The sequence below is a fragment of the Euprymna scolopes genome, chromosome 24 (assembly GCF_053919585.1).
Source record: "Euprymna scolopes isolate OS-2025 chromosome 24, ASM5391958v1, whole genome shotgun sequence".
Lineage (NCBI taxonomy): Eukaryota > Metazoa > Mollusca > Cephalopoda > Sepiida > Sepiolidae > Euprymna > Euprymna scolopes.
The window spans coordinates 6,833,719-6,849,234 of NC_136505.1; the positions used below are offsets into that span (position 1 = coordinate 6,833,719).

Sequence of the window (15,516 nt, forward strand, 5' to 3'; positions counted from 1 at the left end):
TCTCTTTCTACATGAAGCAATTGTTTTATAAAAATTAAACCAACTACAAAAAATCTTAACCGCTCATAATCGTAATTTTACATATTAGTAGTACCCTTACCGTTACCTACACAGACATTGTCGCCACGAAACTAACACCATTAAAAATCATCCCTGATACGAACATAATAAACATTTAAGTTAGCAGAGTTTTTTTTTCCGTACCAAACAGTCAACGATTTTATTTTTGTTGTTGTTGTTGTTGTTGTTGTTGTTTTATTTTAGTTTGTTTAGTAACGGGTCGTTTGCTTTTCCATTTTTTAAACATTTTTTTACTTTGAATTCTTTCCAGTACCCACCCTTAAAAAATAAAATCCCTAAAAAATAACATTTATAGTTTCTTTTCCTATTTCGATTCCCCTTACCAGACACTCAACAATGCTATTTTGTTTTTGTTTGTTTTTTTTTTGCACAGTAAATAATAACGCTTGACTTAAACATTTAATCATGACCATAAATTGAAATTATATGTACTTCAAAATCTCCATATGTGTGATTTAAAGTCTTTAAACTGTCTACTCCTTACTATTTTCGAATAAGGAGCGTGGGTGTAGATGCGTGGGTGCAAGTGCGTGTGTGCATTCGTGTGTTCTTGCGTGTCTGTGTGTGTGCATCTTTCTGTTTTTTCGTGTGTGCATGTGTTTTTGCGCATATGTGTGTGCGTGCGCGTTTGTGTGCGTGTTTTTGTTGGCGTGTTTGCGTGTGTTTGTGTCCTTGTATGTGCGCGTGTTTGTGTTTTTTTGTGTGTGCGTGTGTGTTTTGTGCGTGTGTGTATTTTTTTTATGTGTGCTTCTGTGTGTGTTTGTGTTTGTGCGTTCGTGCTTATTTGTGTTTGTGTGTTTTTGTGTGTGCGTGTGTGTTTTTCCCGTATGTGTGTTTTTGGTGTTTATGCATCCGTGTGTGTGTGTGTGTGTATTTGTGTGTGTGTGTGTGTGCGTGAGCTTGTGCGCGTGTTTTTTGTAGGCGCGCTCGCGAACGCGCGTGTATGTGTGTGTGTGCGTGCGTGTGTCTCTAATCTACGAACTCCACTTTCCTCCTAGAACTCTGATGACTAATGGAATTACACACTCGTCAGAGTATCATATCATCCGCATAAATAAATGTCTATGAAATAGATTACATTACATTTTTATTTCCAAATCCATGATGCATCTGTCGAGTATCTGGAGGCTTGTGGTTACCTGACCTCTCTTACCGAAAATATTTTTCGACAAGTCGGCGTTTTCGTGAGTAGTACACTCAGGAAAATCTGCGGCTGATACAGTTACCAATTATCTTGCACTTGTTTTTCATTAGATTCTTACTGGATGCTAAGAGACTGATACATGTGTCGTACAAACATTTATCATTTCAATTATTTTGTTTACAAGTCCTGTGGCGAAAGAGGCAAGGTGACGTGTACAGACCTAAAAAGTTGTAAGTATGACGTCACAGATCTACACACAAGCGGCTTAAAGCTTATCTTAACATTAATGTTAGGTTGGACAACAGGAACTAGTTTCGGTGGGGCTTTTTACGACTGAGCAGCTCTTTTAAGGAGAGTGCTACTCACCCAGATCATGGTAGGGGTCTAAAATAGGTGACCTAAAAAATGTCTGTTCCTCTGCCCCGCTGGTCAGCTACCATGCAGCTGACGTTCTTTCATTTCTTCAGAGGAAACAAAAAAAAAGTAAATGAGATTTATAAAAAAAAGAAAACTAAAATTAATATTGCTACATGGATCGTAAGGACACTAGTTGATACGAAAGAGTCGGTTAATCAAGAACGAAGAACAACTATTGTTTCCAGAGAATTAGCTAGATACAATGTGGATATTGTTGCTCTGAAACCCGTTTTAGTGATGAAAAAGGTGTAGGGTATACGTTTTTCTAGACAGGCAAACCCAACGTAGTAAGAAGTGAAGGAGGGGTTGGTTTGCTATTCGGAAAAACATTACATCTCATGTAGAGGTTGTCTCTGCTTTATCGTTATTTTCATGGAAAGTGCTCGACTGAGCTTCAATCTATGGTCCTCCCTCGCCAAACTTTTACAAGAAACATCCGTCTAGCAGAAAACACTATCAATAATTTCCCCCACTCTTTATCTGTGCCTAAACCTAAACATAGATTCCATTAACAAATCTTCTTTCTTAGAACTGCACGCCCGTGGATATGTATTCCGTTTTCCTGCTTTCCAGCTGACTACAATATGGTTGTCTTCAAATCTAACGTAAACAAATTTTTGATGAGCCATTCCATATAAGTTAACAAATTTACCAAATTCCCATTACTAACGATTACTATATTGTCCAATTGTCTTTAACCCTTATCCTTAGGCCTTGATAAGTGATGATGCCTATGTAAAAAACAGCAGTCCTGTGGAATTGGTGATCGAATCATGTCACTGAGAGTATATTTTTCTTACTGGTCGATACACTTATCTCAGTGTATTCCCCTACTTTGAATACTTGTCAGGCTGTCGAAATCGGGATTTTAACAAGATCTAGGGAATTGTATTAAAGGGATACCAAAGGCAGATGGAATTTTGTTACTTGGAAATGCCCAGGTCGGAAGTGATTATGATTTTGGCAAGGAAAATGATAATAGGAGTCGTCTTTTGCAGCTTTGCACTGAACATAATCTTGCAGTATTCTGCACTTTCTACCAAGAAAAACCGATACACAAAGTAATTTGGATAAATCCCAGATTAAAATATAATCATATTTTTATTATGTCTTCATGCGTAAACGTTATCTTCAGGTTGTGTGGATTGTAAGAGTTCTGTTGGAATTCTTACACTGATCACAAACTTGTTCGTGCAAAATGTAAGTTGTGTATAAGGAAAAAAGATAAGAGCCGATGAAGTAAATGCATCGATGTCTGCAAATAAAAAAAATATGGAAGTGCGTGAAACTCTTACGACCTCATTTATTAATAGCTCATTTAACGGAACTTGAGAACGATTCACGTCACAAGTAGCTGAAATTCTTGGCTTTAAGAAAACCGAACATAGGGATTAGTTTGATGAAAATTATTCCATAATTACCAATCTTTCGGAAGAGAAAAATAGAGGTTCACGAGATATGTCTGTGTTCTAATGGACCAGCTCAAATAAGTGTATATAGAAGTAAAACTACAAGTGCAACGTGAGACACGTCAGATGAAACACAAGTGATTAGGCAAAATGTTAGTCAAACATCCAGGTAGATTATGATTCGCAAAAAAAAAAAGATATGTATAACAAAATCAGACAAGTTTTTGGACCACAGCCTCCACAAACTGTACCTGTGAAACACAAAGATGGTTCTGCCCTTTTCAACAGAATTGAGGGAATCATGGAACAATAGGACGAACAGTTTCGAAATCTATTTGACCCAAAGTAAATGATATTATTATTGATAGTTTCCTTCAAAAAGAGATCGTCAATGAGATGTTGATTGATCCCAGCATTGATTAATACGGGAAAAGCACCAGGGTTTGGTGGGATATCTATTGGATTATTTCTGTTTGGAGGATATAGCGTTATAAACGCACTCAATGCACTCAGAGAAATTTGTAAGACTTTTGAAAAGCCGTGTGTTGATCTTGCTGTCTTGAAACGTGTTTTAAGAAGGCAGGACGAAAATATAATGTCAAAGAAATTACAACAGAATCTGAAGTGCACTATATGTTTCAGAAACGTTTTGTCAACAGGTGGTTTTGTAAATTATCTGAAATCACATAATCAAAGATAAGAATAGCAGTCATATAAGGAGGCTTTTACAACACAACCAGCAATGCTAAGTTGGCATATTTGTGGTCTAATCTACAAACCTGAACGTGATCTGATATGACATTCGAGGATTCACGATATTATCATGCAAACCTCTTTACAAAAAGGAAAGTTTTATGTAACATATGTGCACTTTCATGTAGAACTAAAGCTAGATTAAAAAGTAGCCTACGTGCACACAGTCGCAAAACACTTAACTGAACAGATTGCAAACATTTTTTAAGAAGACGCAATCATATATATATATATATATATATATATATATATATATATATATATATGTATATTATCTGTTGTTATATATATATATAAATATATGTATATGTATATATATATTTGTATATATATATATGTATATGTATATATATGTATATGTATACATATGCATACATATATATATATAACAACAGATTATATGAAAAAGAAAAATAGTATAGCTACATTCCACAATTATTTTTAGATTAGTTTTCATTCAAAACAGCTCCTGCAGCATGTAAAAATTTCGGTACATTTTTACAGAAGTTTTTCATTATAAAGAGACAATTGTTTATTATTATTATCAATACCAACTCCTTTCGTACATATATACTTTTTCGAAAAATAGAAAGTATTTGATTAAAAATAAAAACATCATAAAAATATAATATCGAAAACAAAAACGAAACAAAATGCATAGGGCGACATGACCTAAAAGGTTTATTCTTTTGTCTTTTACTTTTCTTTATTTTTCTAGTGATATAATTTCACTTTTAACTCCTCTCTTTTATTTAATATATTATTTCATATATGTTATTTTATATATATGCAAATGCATGTATAATAATTTATTAAATGTAATGACAGGCTACACATAAATACGAAGATAGTTAATATCGTTAATAAATGTATATATTGCATTGCCTCGTAGCGTTTTTATTTACAACTTTGCATTTTTCTTTATGTATAAGGCAAAGTTAAGAACAAAATCTTACAATTCATCTATTTATATGAATCTATCCATCTATCTATCAATCTATCTACAAATATTTATATATATATATATGTATATAGATATATATGTAGTCAGTTTTATATATTCTATTATTTTGATATATATATATATATATATATATATAGTAAGTTATATATAGTAAGTTGTATATATATGTGTGTGTGTGTATAGAATATTTTTATACATATATTAAGTTTTATATATTTATTAAGTGTTATATAATTATATATAGTAAGCTTATATATATATACATATATATATATATATATATATATATATATATATATATATTAAAAGAGATATAGACAGGTTAATAGATAAATGAATATATATATATATATATGAATGGGTGACCCGTAGCGTATTTTATTAATAACCTTGCATTATATATAAATAGAAAATGCAAAGTTGTAAATAAAAACGCTTCGAGGCAATGTAATGTTAACAATATTAACTTTCCCCCATTTCACATAAAGCTCAGCATTATATTGAATTTATTATTTGATATATATATATTTATGTATATATATATATATACATATATATATGTGCGTAAATTAAATAGAAAAATAATATATATATGTGTGTGTAAATTAAATAGAAAAATAATATACACATATATATATACATATATATATATATATATTGCTTTCTCATACTCAATATTTATTTAAATGTATATATATATATAACTACTTCATTTACTCACATAAAATTAATATACAAAAGTATAAATTTATGCGTAAACTTTAAGTATTTACTTCAAAAGTGATCAATACGTAGGTAGAGCTAGTTAGTAATTTATAATATCTATATGACGATTAAGATACACTGAATATTCCGCGTTTCATCCACTCTAGGATTCTCCAGGTTTATGCGCATAAACCTGGAGAATCCTAGAGTTGATGAAACGCGGAATATTCAGTATAGCTTAATCACCATATATATTTTATAAACTGCTATATATACATACACAAACACACACACACACACACACACATATATATATATATATATATATATATATATATATATATATATATATATATATATATATATATGGAGTATAAGGAAGCAATAGTAGTGCGACGTATGAACGAAAATTTTATATATCCATTTATTATTCAAGATAATCACAATAAAAATCAATAAATATAAACTTCATGTTTGGTATAACCGGGATGGTGGAGGTTTTAATATCTCTTTTTCAAAACATTGCAATATCGTAACGCAGAAATTGATATGGGAACGGATCAGCTGTAAAGCGGAAATAGTATGTATGCATAGATTTGTTTAGTTTTATCATCTCTATTACTACAAACATTGTATTTCGTATTCGAGATTTATTTAATTTTATCTTTATCTGAATGAGATATCAGTTATTATTTAAGTTCTGGACGAAAATAAGTGGTGCTATGAATCCATAACGAAGAAAAAAAAAATATATATAAGCCACTCGTGGTTAAGGGTTAAAGAGAGTACAGTGATCAAAACGACAGTATAGTAATCGTTTGGTAAATTGGATTATTTACGGAACGACTCACCAAGAACTTATTTACGTTAACTTGAAGACGGCCATATTGAAGTCAGCTGGAAAGCAGGTAAACGGAAGAGAGTTCCACGCGTATGTAGTTCAAAGAAAGAATCTTTGTTCATGGAATCTATGTTTAGGTTTAGGCACAGATAAAGAGTGGGGGAAATTATTGACAGTGTTTTCAGCCGAACAAGTGTTTATCGTGAATGTTTGGCGGGGGGGGGATCATACATTGAAGCTCAGACGAACACTTACCATAAAAATAAGGATAAACCAGTGACAGGCTCGCAACGTCTCTTCTGTGCGAAAGAGGTTGCAGAGATAAGGAAAGCGCATCTTCCACTAAGCTACGAAGTCTATTCTGAACTTTGTCAAGGCAGGATGAGATCTTTTTAGCACCTCCTGCCCAGATCTGACAGCAATACTTTACAAAGAAATAGAATTGTTCACATCAAAAATAGACTCATTCTTGAGTTACCAAAATAAATAAAAACTTTTTTTGCTCCTTCGAACTTTTACGTCAAAAGTTTAAAAAAAAGAATCGTAAACCAAGTGTATCCGTTGTATTTAATAATATTTGCTTGAATTAAAAAATGCTGTCTAAATATACCAATATATGTATATATAAGGGTTTATTTTATGTTGGTAACTCTTTAGATATCAATGAGCCTCTTATTTATGTTAATAATTCTATTTCTTTATGAGATAAATCTTAGTGATTAATCAAGATAATCCTTGACGTTGTTAAAACGCCGTGAATAACAAAAGTTGCGTCGAACGTAGTTGATTACTTGTTCATGATTAACATATTCTTGCTTCAGATTATCTGGATAAAACTTTCACTCATATGAGGGTAATGTTTGATAAGTTATGTAAATATATATATTAATCAACCATACAATTATATGTGTGTATGCGCGTATAAGCATGTATAAATACTTATTTTTCTAATTTTAATTATATATATAAGTGTATGTGTGTGCGTGTGCATAAAGGCGTGTATAAAGTTAAGGTTTACTTTGCTTTCAGTTTCCGTTTTTTTATTGCTATGTCACCCCAAACAAGGCACAGGGTCATTTATTCGTGAGAAGCTATTATTTGGGATCAGATCTGCACAGATACTATTTGTGGAGTTAGGCAGCGAGATGTCTGTTGACATTACACTTGAATGTCAATATGTCAGTGCAGTTAGGTAAGCAGGGTTCGGGGAGGGAATTTCAAATTGCAACAGTATAACACTATCAGCCGGTCATTGAGGTGTGACTGGCTTCACGTGTTACACTAAATGTCTTAGAAGTGGTCTCTGGAAGACGTAAAGATGGCCAGTTATTAGGGTCTGTGTATCAAGAAGAAAATCATACCTGAGATGTTGGATCTTAGAATGGCTCCTTCCTTTTCCCAAGAACGTTTTTACTTCTTCACCCTCGTGGCATTCTGGTTGGAATTTTCTTTCTTCATCCTCCGGACCGCTTCGTTGTTTCAATGAAGGCATTTATAAAGGCATTTATGGAGACATTTATAGCAACACAAGAAAAACGACACGCGACACAATTGTAATATATATATATATGTGTGTGTGTGTGTGTGTGTGTGTGTGTGTGTGTGTGTGTGTGTGTGTGTGTGTGTGTATATATATGTATATAAAGCATAACTAACTCTTTTATTTTACATTATAGATGCAATATATATTACAAAAACTTTTATAATTAAAACTGGACAATAGGCTTTTCAAAGCTAACTAACCTACCCTAACTAGTGTTGAGGGAAGGGTTGCCCCCTCATTTACAGAGAGACAGATTATGTGTCCTCACATCATGACGGTGGGTGCAGAAAGAGAGAGAGTTAGAAAAGGAATCATGGGAAGGCATCTCCGTGTATCTCTACGCCCATGGCCAGATCACCACTCGGCCCTGCTGCAGAGTGCGTTAGAAACAATGGCACTGAGAAATAGGGCAACATCCTTCCCTATGCATTTACAAATTTATGAGTATTCATAAATTTCAGAAGTCCCTAATTTTTCGTGGATGGTGCGTCAACCGGCCGTCAGCGATTAATGTCCCCCATTCTCTTCGTTCCGTCAGGAACTCAGTTAAGCAAGTTATTTTTTTCACCAGGCCCTTGCTAGACTGGTATACTGCTTCAAATACCAGAGAGGGTAATCATTCTCGCCCTCCATCGAGGCAGTGACCTCATGATTTCAGTTACTGGATTTATGCTCTCTTAAGCAACGAATATAATATTTTTTAACAAAGCCGGATTTTATGTGAGTTCATCACGCCGACCTATACGCATTTCACAAAGCCGGATTTTATGTGAGTTCATCACGCCGACCTATACGCATTTCACAAAGCCGGATTTTATGTGAGTTCATCACGCCGACCTATACGCATTTCACAAAGCCGGATTTTATGTGAGTTCATCACGCCGACCTATACGCATTTCACAAAGCCGGATTTTATGTGAGTTCATCACGCCGACCTATACGCATTTCACAAAGCCGGATTTTATGTGAGTTCATCACGCCGACCTATACGCATTTCACAAAGCCGGATTTTATGTGAGTTCATCACGCCGACCTATACGCATTTCACAAAGCCGGATTTTATGTGAGTTCATCACGCCGACCTATACGCATTTCACAAAGCCGGATTTTATGTGAGTTCATCACGCCGACCTATACGTATTTCACGAAGCCGGATTTTACGTGAGTTCATTATGCCGACCTATCCGTTTTTTAATTCATTTTGCATCAACTTTTAACATTATTTCAGTAACTGGATTTACGCTCTCTTCAGCAACTAGTATAATGTATTTTAAATAAGTCGGGGTTGCGTGACCTCATCACTCCGACCTATATGGATTTAGTTAAACCTCGGTCTTCAGAGGTTCTAATCCAATTTAATTCTGTTAGAGCAAGGAGTCCCCCGCTGAACGACTAATAGCAACTATCCACCACGGAATATTTATTAATTATTCAGTTTTTTCTCTAATTACAATAATATTATTCAATAATTAATTGAAGAAGGGCACTCAGCGTTCATGAGTTAGAATACTTAATTAGGGTAAAAATGTTCAGAAAATAAAAAATTAAGAAACCTGGTATACATTAAATCGATGAAATAGGGTGTTAACAATTTTTTTTCTTAAAAAAGAAAACATTTTTAAAAAGTAATTTCAGAGCACCTCGATCACAATTAGAATTTTCTTACACAATGCGAACGCATTTTAAGTTATTACATTCATAATTAACATTTTCCCAAATTTCAGGGTACATTTAAAAAGTATGTGTTTTTTTTCAAAATAATTTTCTTTACAAAAGATCATTAACATTTCATTCCAAAATTTAAAAATTATTTAAAGTATTTTAGCTCATTATTAAAATTAATCATCTTAAAAGATCATAGAAAATTCATTTTGAATCAATTTACCCTTCACAATGAGATTCAGAGACATCCCAAAGTTTTTTCATTTCGTAATTATTATTTTAAAATTAAGTGTACATTTAAAGTTATTTAATTCATTCTTTAAAATCATTTTTCTTATAGACCATTATCAAGGTCATTTCGAATTCAGAAACTTTTCACGTTAATTAACTTATTTTTTAAAGTAATTAGTTTATTATTAAAAAAAAAAGCAACCCTCTTCATAAGGTCACTCACAAAGATTATTTCGAATTTATAAACTCCCGCCACATCTAGGAGTTATATTAATTAACGACCAGTTCTATATAGTTAACAGCTTGAGAAAATTAAAGTTTCAATTAGAGTGAGATCTTTCTAGACAGAGAAAAATTTTTCTTCTTAAGAATTAATTAAACTTTTCGTAAATACTCCTCTGTCAGTATTTCAGGGACCCCTATCATACGGTTCAATTTCAAATAAACCTCCAATTAAAGAATTCGCTTAAATAATTCTTCCTGAAAAATCATCTAGAATTCAGGAAAATTTCTTTCGTTAGTCAAATAATATTTCTTTAGAAATCATAAAAAATTAAGAGAATATTCGAAATGTAACAGTATAATCTTTCTTTAAAAACTGTGAAAATTTCAGAGAACTCTTAAAAAATTAACGTAATAATGTAACAGTTGGCTTTTGCGAACATTCGAAGATTTCAGAAAAGTACTTTAAATCCTATGTTTGAATAATTTTGAATAAGAAAAACAATTGAAGACACCATTTAATGTAATTTAAGTAAGCATAAGTAATTTTGTTCTTTAAACTTCGTAAAAAAATTATTTTAAAAAAACAAGTTAATTCGTTATAATATGGTCTCTTGCAATCCGCCATGGGGGTTTAGTTATGCAATCACTAAAAGCAAGAGAATAGAGAAGAGAGAGGGAGCGATAGAAGGGGGTGGAGACAGAGCGATGCCATTACACACCCTACCACCCTCATAACACCATTACAAGGTCATCTGCACTCATCCTTCCCATGTGCACCCATTGTTCTAAAAAAATATGATTGACAGCTAACTTGAACATTTCTACGAGTTTAAAAAAAAAACAAAATAGAAAAACATTTTATTTTTATCAATTTTGTAAAGGGTTCATATTATGTAATCCAAATTTTTAGCAATTTCATTTTTTTTTCTTTCCTTTTTTAAACAGACAAATCAAAATCAATAAAAAAACATTATCAAATCAAAAAGTTCCCCTATGTTCCGGCGTTAATTGCTAATCTAACCTGAAAAAGAACATATAAACTGTTCCTGGAATAAAATGTTGGAGCGAAAGTTCTATTTTTTTCAAATCTGAATCTAATGCTTGCAAAGTCAAAGTCAACAATATTTTCTCAACCTGAAACAAGGATCAAATTAAAAAATGTTAGGTATTCTTTTTTTCTTTCTTTTAAATTTTTTCGGGCATTGTTTGACGGATTTATTTTTCTTTTTTTTTTCATGTAACACAAATATGCATATGCATACACACACATATAGATATATATCTTGAGAGAGACAGAGAAAGAGAGCGTGAGAGAGAAAGAGATATTGCATATTCTAGAGACTTTTTTCGTCTCTGTTTTTTCTTTGTATAGGACACATTTCTTACTTTTTTTTCAAAGGGTTATTTTTCAATACTCTATTTTTAATCGATCTTTTGTAACAGTTTTTTTGTTTGTTTATTCGTAGGGGAAAATTTTGTTTTTAGGTTCTGAATTTTCTTTTTGAGTGCGTTGTTTTTTGCGTTTGTGCGCGCGTGTGTCGTGTTCCATTGGGTCTGCTATTTTTTAATTGTTTTGCCTGAAATATTTTATCATTCCGTTCAGTTTTTAAAAACCATGGACCATTTTTTTCCTTTATTCGTCAAGTGGTTATTATTTTTGGTTGTGCCGTGGGTTTTTTCAGAGTCAATCTTTCGTCTGAAAGCAACATTTATAACAGGTGGTACCGTAATCGATTTAAAACCTGCAGGGTCGAAATTATTTCCATGCTAGAAAATAATATGTCCTGGTCAGAGTGCACGTTTTATAACACAATCAGCAGGTCACTGAGGTGTGACTGGCTTCACGTGTTACACTAAATGTCTTAGAAGTGTTCTCGGGAAGACATAAAGACGGTTAGTTATTAGGGTCTGTGTATCAAGAATAAAATCATACCTGAGATGTTGGGTCTTGGTGTGGCTCTTTTCTTTTCACAGGAAACGTCTTTACTTCTTCACCCTCATGGCATTCTGGTTGGAATTTTCTTTCTTCATCCTCCGGACCGCTTCGTTGTTTCAATGAAGGCATTTATGGAGACATTTATGGCTACACAATAAAAAACGACACGCGACACAATTGTAACATATATAAAGCATAACTAATTATTTTATTTTGCATTATAGATACAATATATATTACAAAATCTTTTATAATTATAACTGGACAATAGGCTTTTCAAAGCTAACTAACCTACCCTAACTAGTGTTGAGGGAAGGGTTGCCCCCTCATTTACGGAGAGACAGATTATACGTCCTCACATCATGATGGTGGGTGCAGAAAGAGAGAGAGTTAGAAAAGCAACCATGGGAGGGCATCTCCCTGTATCTCTACGCCCATGGCCAAACCACCACTCGGCTTTGCTGCAGAGTGCGTTAGAAACAGTGGTACTGAGAAATAGTGCCACAACAGTCCGAGGGAAAAAGTTATTGGAGTAGAAATATGCATGGAACCCGAGGGATCTCTTTAGTGTAGGGGTGGGGTTTTGCTGTTTATCGGGTTTGTCGAGGGTATTTTCATCGAGGAGGTAGTAGTGCTAAGAGTATGTAAGAGCACTCGCCATTTAAATACTTGTAAAACAGGCACCAGGATTTCACGCATCGGCTACTGGACAGAGGTTAGAGTTAAGTTTATAGTTCACAACCTTTTAGGGTTGGTGACTTTTTTTATCCCTGGTTAAGAGCGAGAGACCAGTGGTAGATGCACCAGCACAAGAGTATCGTGGCCTTGTTAAGGTACAGGATACTCTCAGGTAAGAATAGCCTTTTAGCGCGGTAGATAAAAGCCACTTTCCACGCAGCAGCCTCAATGTATTTGTTCCAAAGTAATTTGTCTGTGAACGTTAGCTCTAGGGGCTCAAGGGAAGTACTTTCAAACAGTGTACCATAAGCCATGGCAATCAGTGTTTGAGAAGGTTTTTTTGTAATTATTAAAAGAAATAAGCTTACACTCGGCAGCATTGAACTTTACCAACCAGTTACAGTTACATTCCACGACATACTGGAAGAGTTTTCGCAATTTTCTCAGATACTAGTTTTACCATCTTGTCTATTATAGAGGTAATTTATACACACCAGGAATAATAAATGTTTATTGACCTTAAATCTCAATTATGTGTCCATTAGTCCATAAAACAACATTTGCTTTTCAATTTCCTCATAGTTTTTATCATTATTTGACTTTAAATCTACCTTTCATATTGCCTCTTAATCTTTACTACTGTGTGCCGATGTAAATGTAACATGTATTGTAACGTATACAATAGGTGGGTTGTTCGTCGTAACCGGATATCGCTGAGACGTTACAGTGTAGTCTTAACAGATTTATTGAGTTTGGAATAGTCTATAAGTAGGTAACGTAGGTTTGTTCTGCCACAACGAAATGGTTATTTATATCTTCTATTATGTAATATAAAATGGAATGTTGTTTATGTGTGAGTGAGAGAGAGAGAGAGAGAGAGAGAGAGAGAGAGAGAGTTCCTACCGGCTGGGACGATTTAATTTCATACAAATGTATTTTATGTGCCTGCCAGTGTTTTAGAGAGGCCTTTTATCGGAATGTATTCGATAATTATCGAGAATCGAGAATCTAAAAATCCGATTAAAGAAAGAACAGGCGATTTTGACTAACGTTAACGCATTATACAGCCTAAAATTACAAGTGCATTTTATAAGTTCTATTACCGTACAATCAGAAACGCCCGGCATATAAAATCAACAGTAGGTGCTTTAATATGGCAGGATTGCATCCGAAATGAATGTTTCTATTTGGAGAAACATTTTACCATGATACTTCTATTCTGCATTTTAAACTTAAATTCAAGCCATCATAATCACACAAGTAGAAAAGTCTGTAATTTAAAATCAACATTAAGTTCTAGGATATGACGCACAATTGGCCCATGGTTCTTGATATTTGCATTTTAAACTTTAATTCAAGCCGTTCTATATAAAAAATAGTTTTATACACTCAACAGTAGGTTCTCTACAGTGCAATGTGAAATGTAAACTACAATGCATTGTGGACTAAGAAACTGCGAGGGGGTGAAATATCAGCTATTTTATCAATTTTGGTAACAATAAAATCTGGGAATTTGGAAGATTTGTCATCCTTCATTCCCGGGCAACGTCGGATCTCTCTGCTAGTTAAATATAATGAAAATTTTAACCCCTTAAAAGCATTTATAAAACTTAACAGTTTAGTTTAGTTGTTAATCGTATGCATAGAAAAATATAAATCTAAACACATAGCTAACTTTACATAGGAAGAGGAATGACATTTGCTAATCTTAGATTCATAGATATGATTGACACGTGCTTAGAATTTATCTAAAGTTTGAACTCGTTTTCGCTTCACTCTCTCGTCTCAACCAGCCTGATCCTGTGGCAGTATAATGCTGCTAGAAATGGCGACGTTTTCCTACAAGCAGCGCCTGGGATTCACTCATAATTTTCATACTCTAGTGAGAACGGGTGTGTCAACGTAATTATGTCGTATATAAAGAGACTAGTTGGAAATTTGGTGTTGCCTAGTCCTACAATACGCTAAAACATGATATTTTAATTTATGCAGATTGCATATGTATTATTGTAGAATCAATCCTCTATTGATTATTATATATTACGAGGAACAATTTGCCCGGTGGACTAATTCGCAAAAAAAAAAATAAGTATATAAAAAAAATAACGATAATGTAGTTCATCAAATTCCGGCTGTGTTTGTTTACAATATCACGTCAGCTGATATTTGGGCTTGACGATGGATGCCCTGGAAAAGTCATTTCTAATTAATGTTTAGTTTCAAAATATGCAAACGAAGAAATGATTTGTGGCGATTTTTTTTTATTATTATTCAATTTTCACGCAGAACAAGACACAGTGCCACTTTGAAATAGAGGGCTACTATCGGGGACATGTTGCAGGAACATTATGAAGGAAGATGAGTAAAAAGATGCCTATTCACATTACACTTGAACTTCTGCATGTCAGTACAATTGGGAAAGCAGAATCCCAGAAGGGAGTTCCAAAGTCTAGCAGTTATGGGGGAAGAAACTATTGGAGTAGAAGGCTTTCTTACACCTAGGGATCTCTACTGTGTATGGATGGGATTTAGCTGATTGTCGGGTTTGTCATCGAGGGGGTACAACTGCTTGTAGTTTGTCAGAACATTCACTAATGGTACCTCTTATATTATCGTAATTTGAACTCATTAATAAGAAAAAATTAAAATAAAATGGTGGCTTCAACAAGGGGATGATTCAATCTGTAGCCGAATGCTCTACAACTAAGCTATATCCCCAGATTATTATATATCTGTTTTTTAAGAAGACCTGATATACTGAAATTTTATTATCTCCCTTTGCCGGTGTAACGTGAAATAGTCCTCAGTAAAAATTCTTCTTTTCGATCTGTAAGAGAGAAAAGCAATTTTTAAGATCGGATTTTTTCCATTTAAGATGCTTATCTGATGAATATCTGTACAAAACATATCTAAGAACACTGCCAGAC

The 15,516-nt window shown here is 33.5% G+C and overlaps 1 protein-coding gene across 7 annotated transcripts in view; it reads left to right on the forward strand.

Moving 5' to 3' along the window:
* LOC145246571 (cytosolic phospholipase A2-like) overlaps positions 1-15,516 on the forward strand; it is a 594,967-nt gene that overhangs the window by 23,472 nt on the left and 555,979 nt on the right. The window lies entirely within an intron of this gene.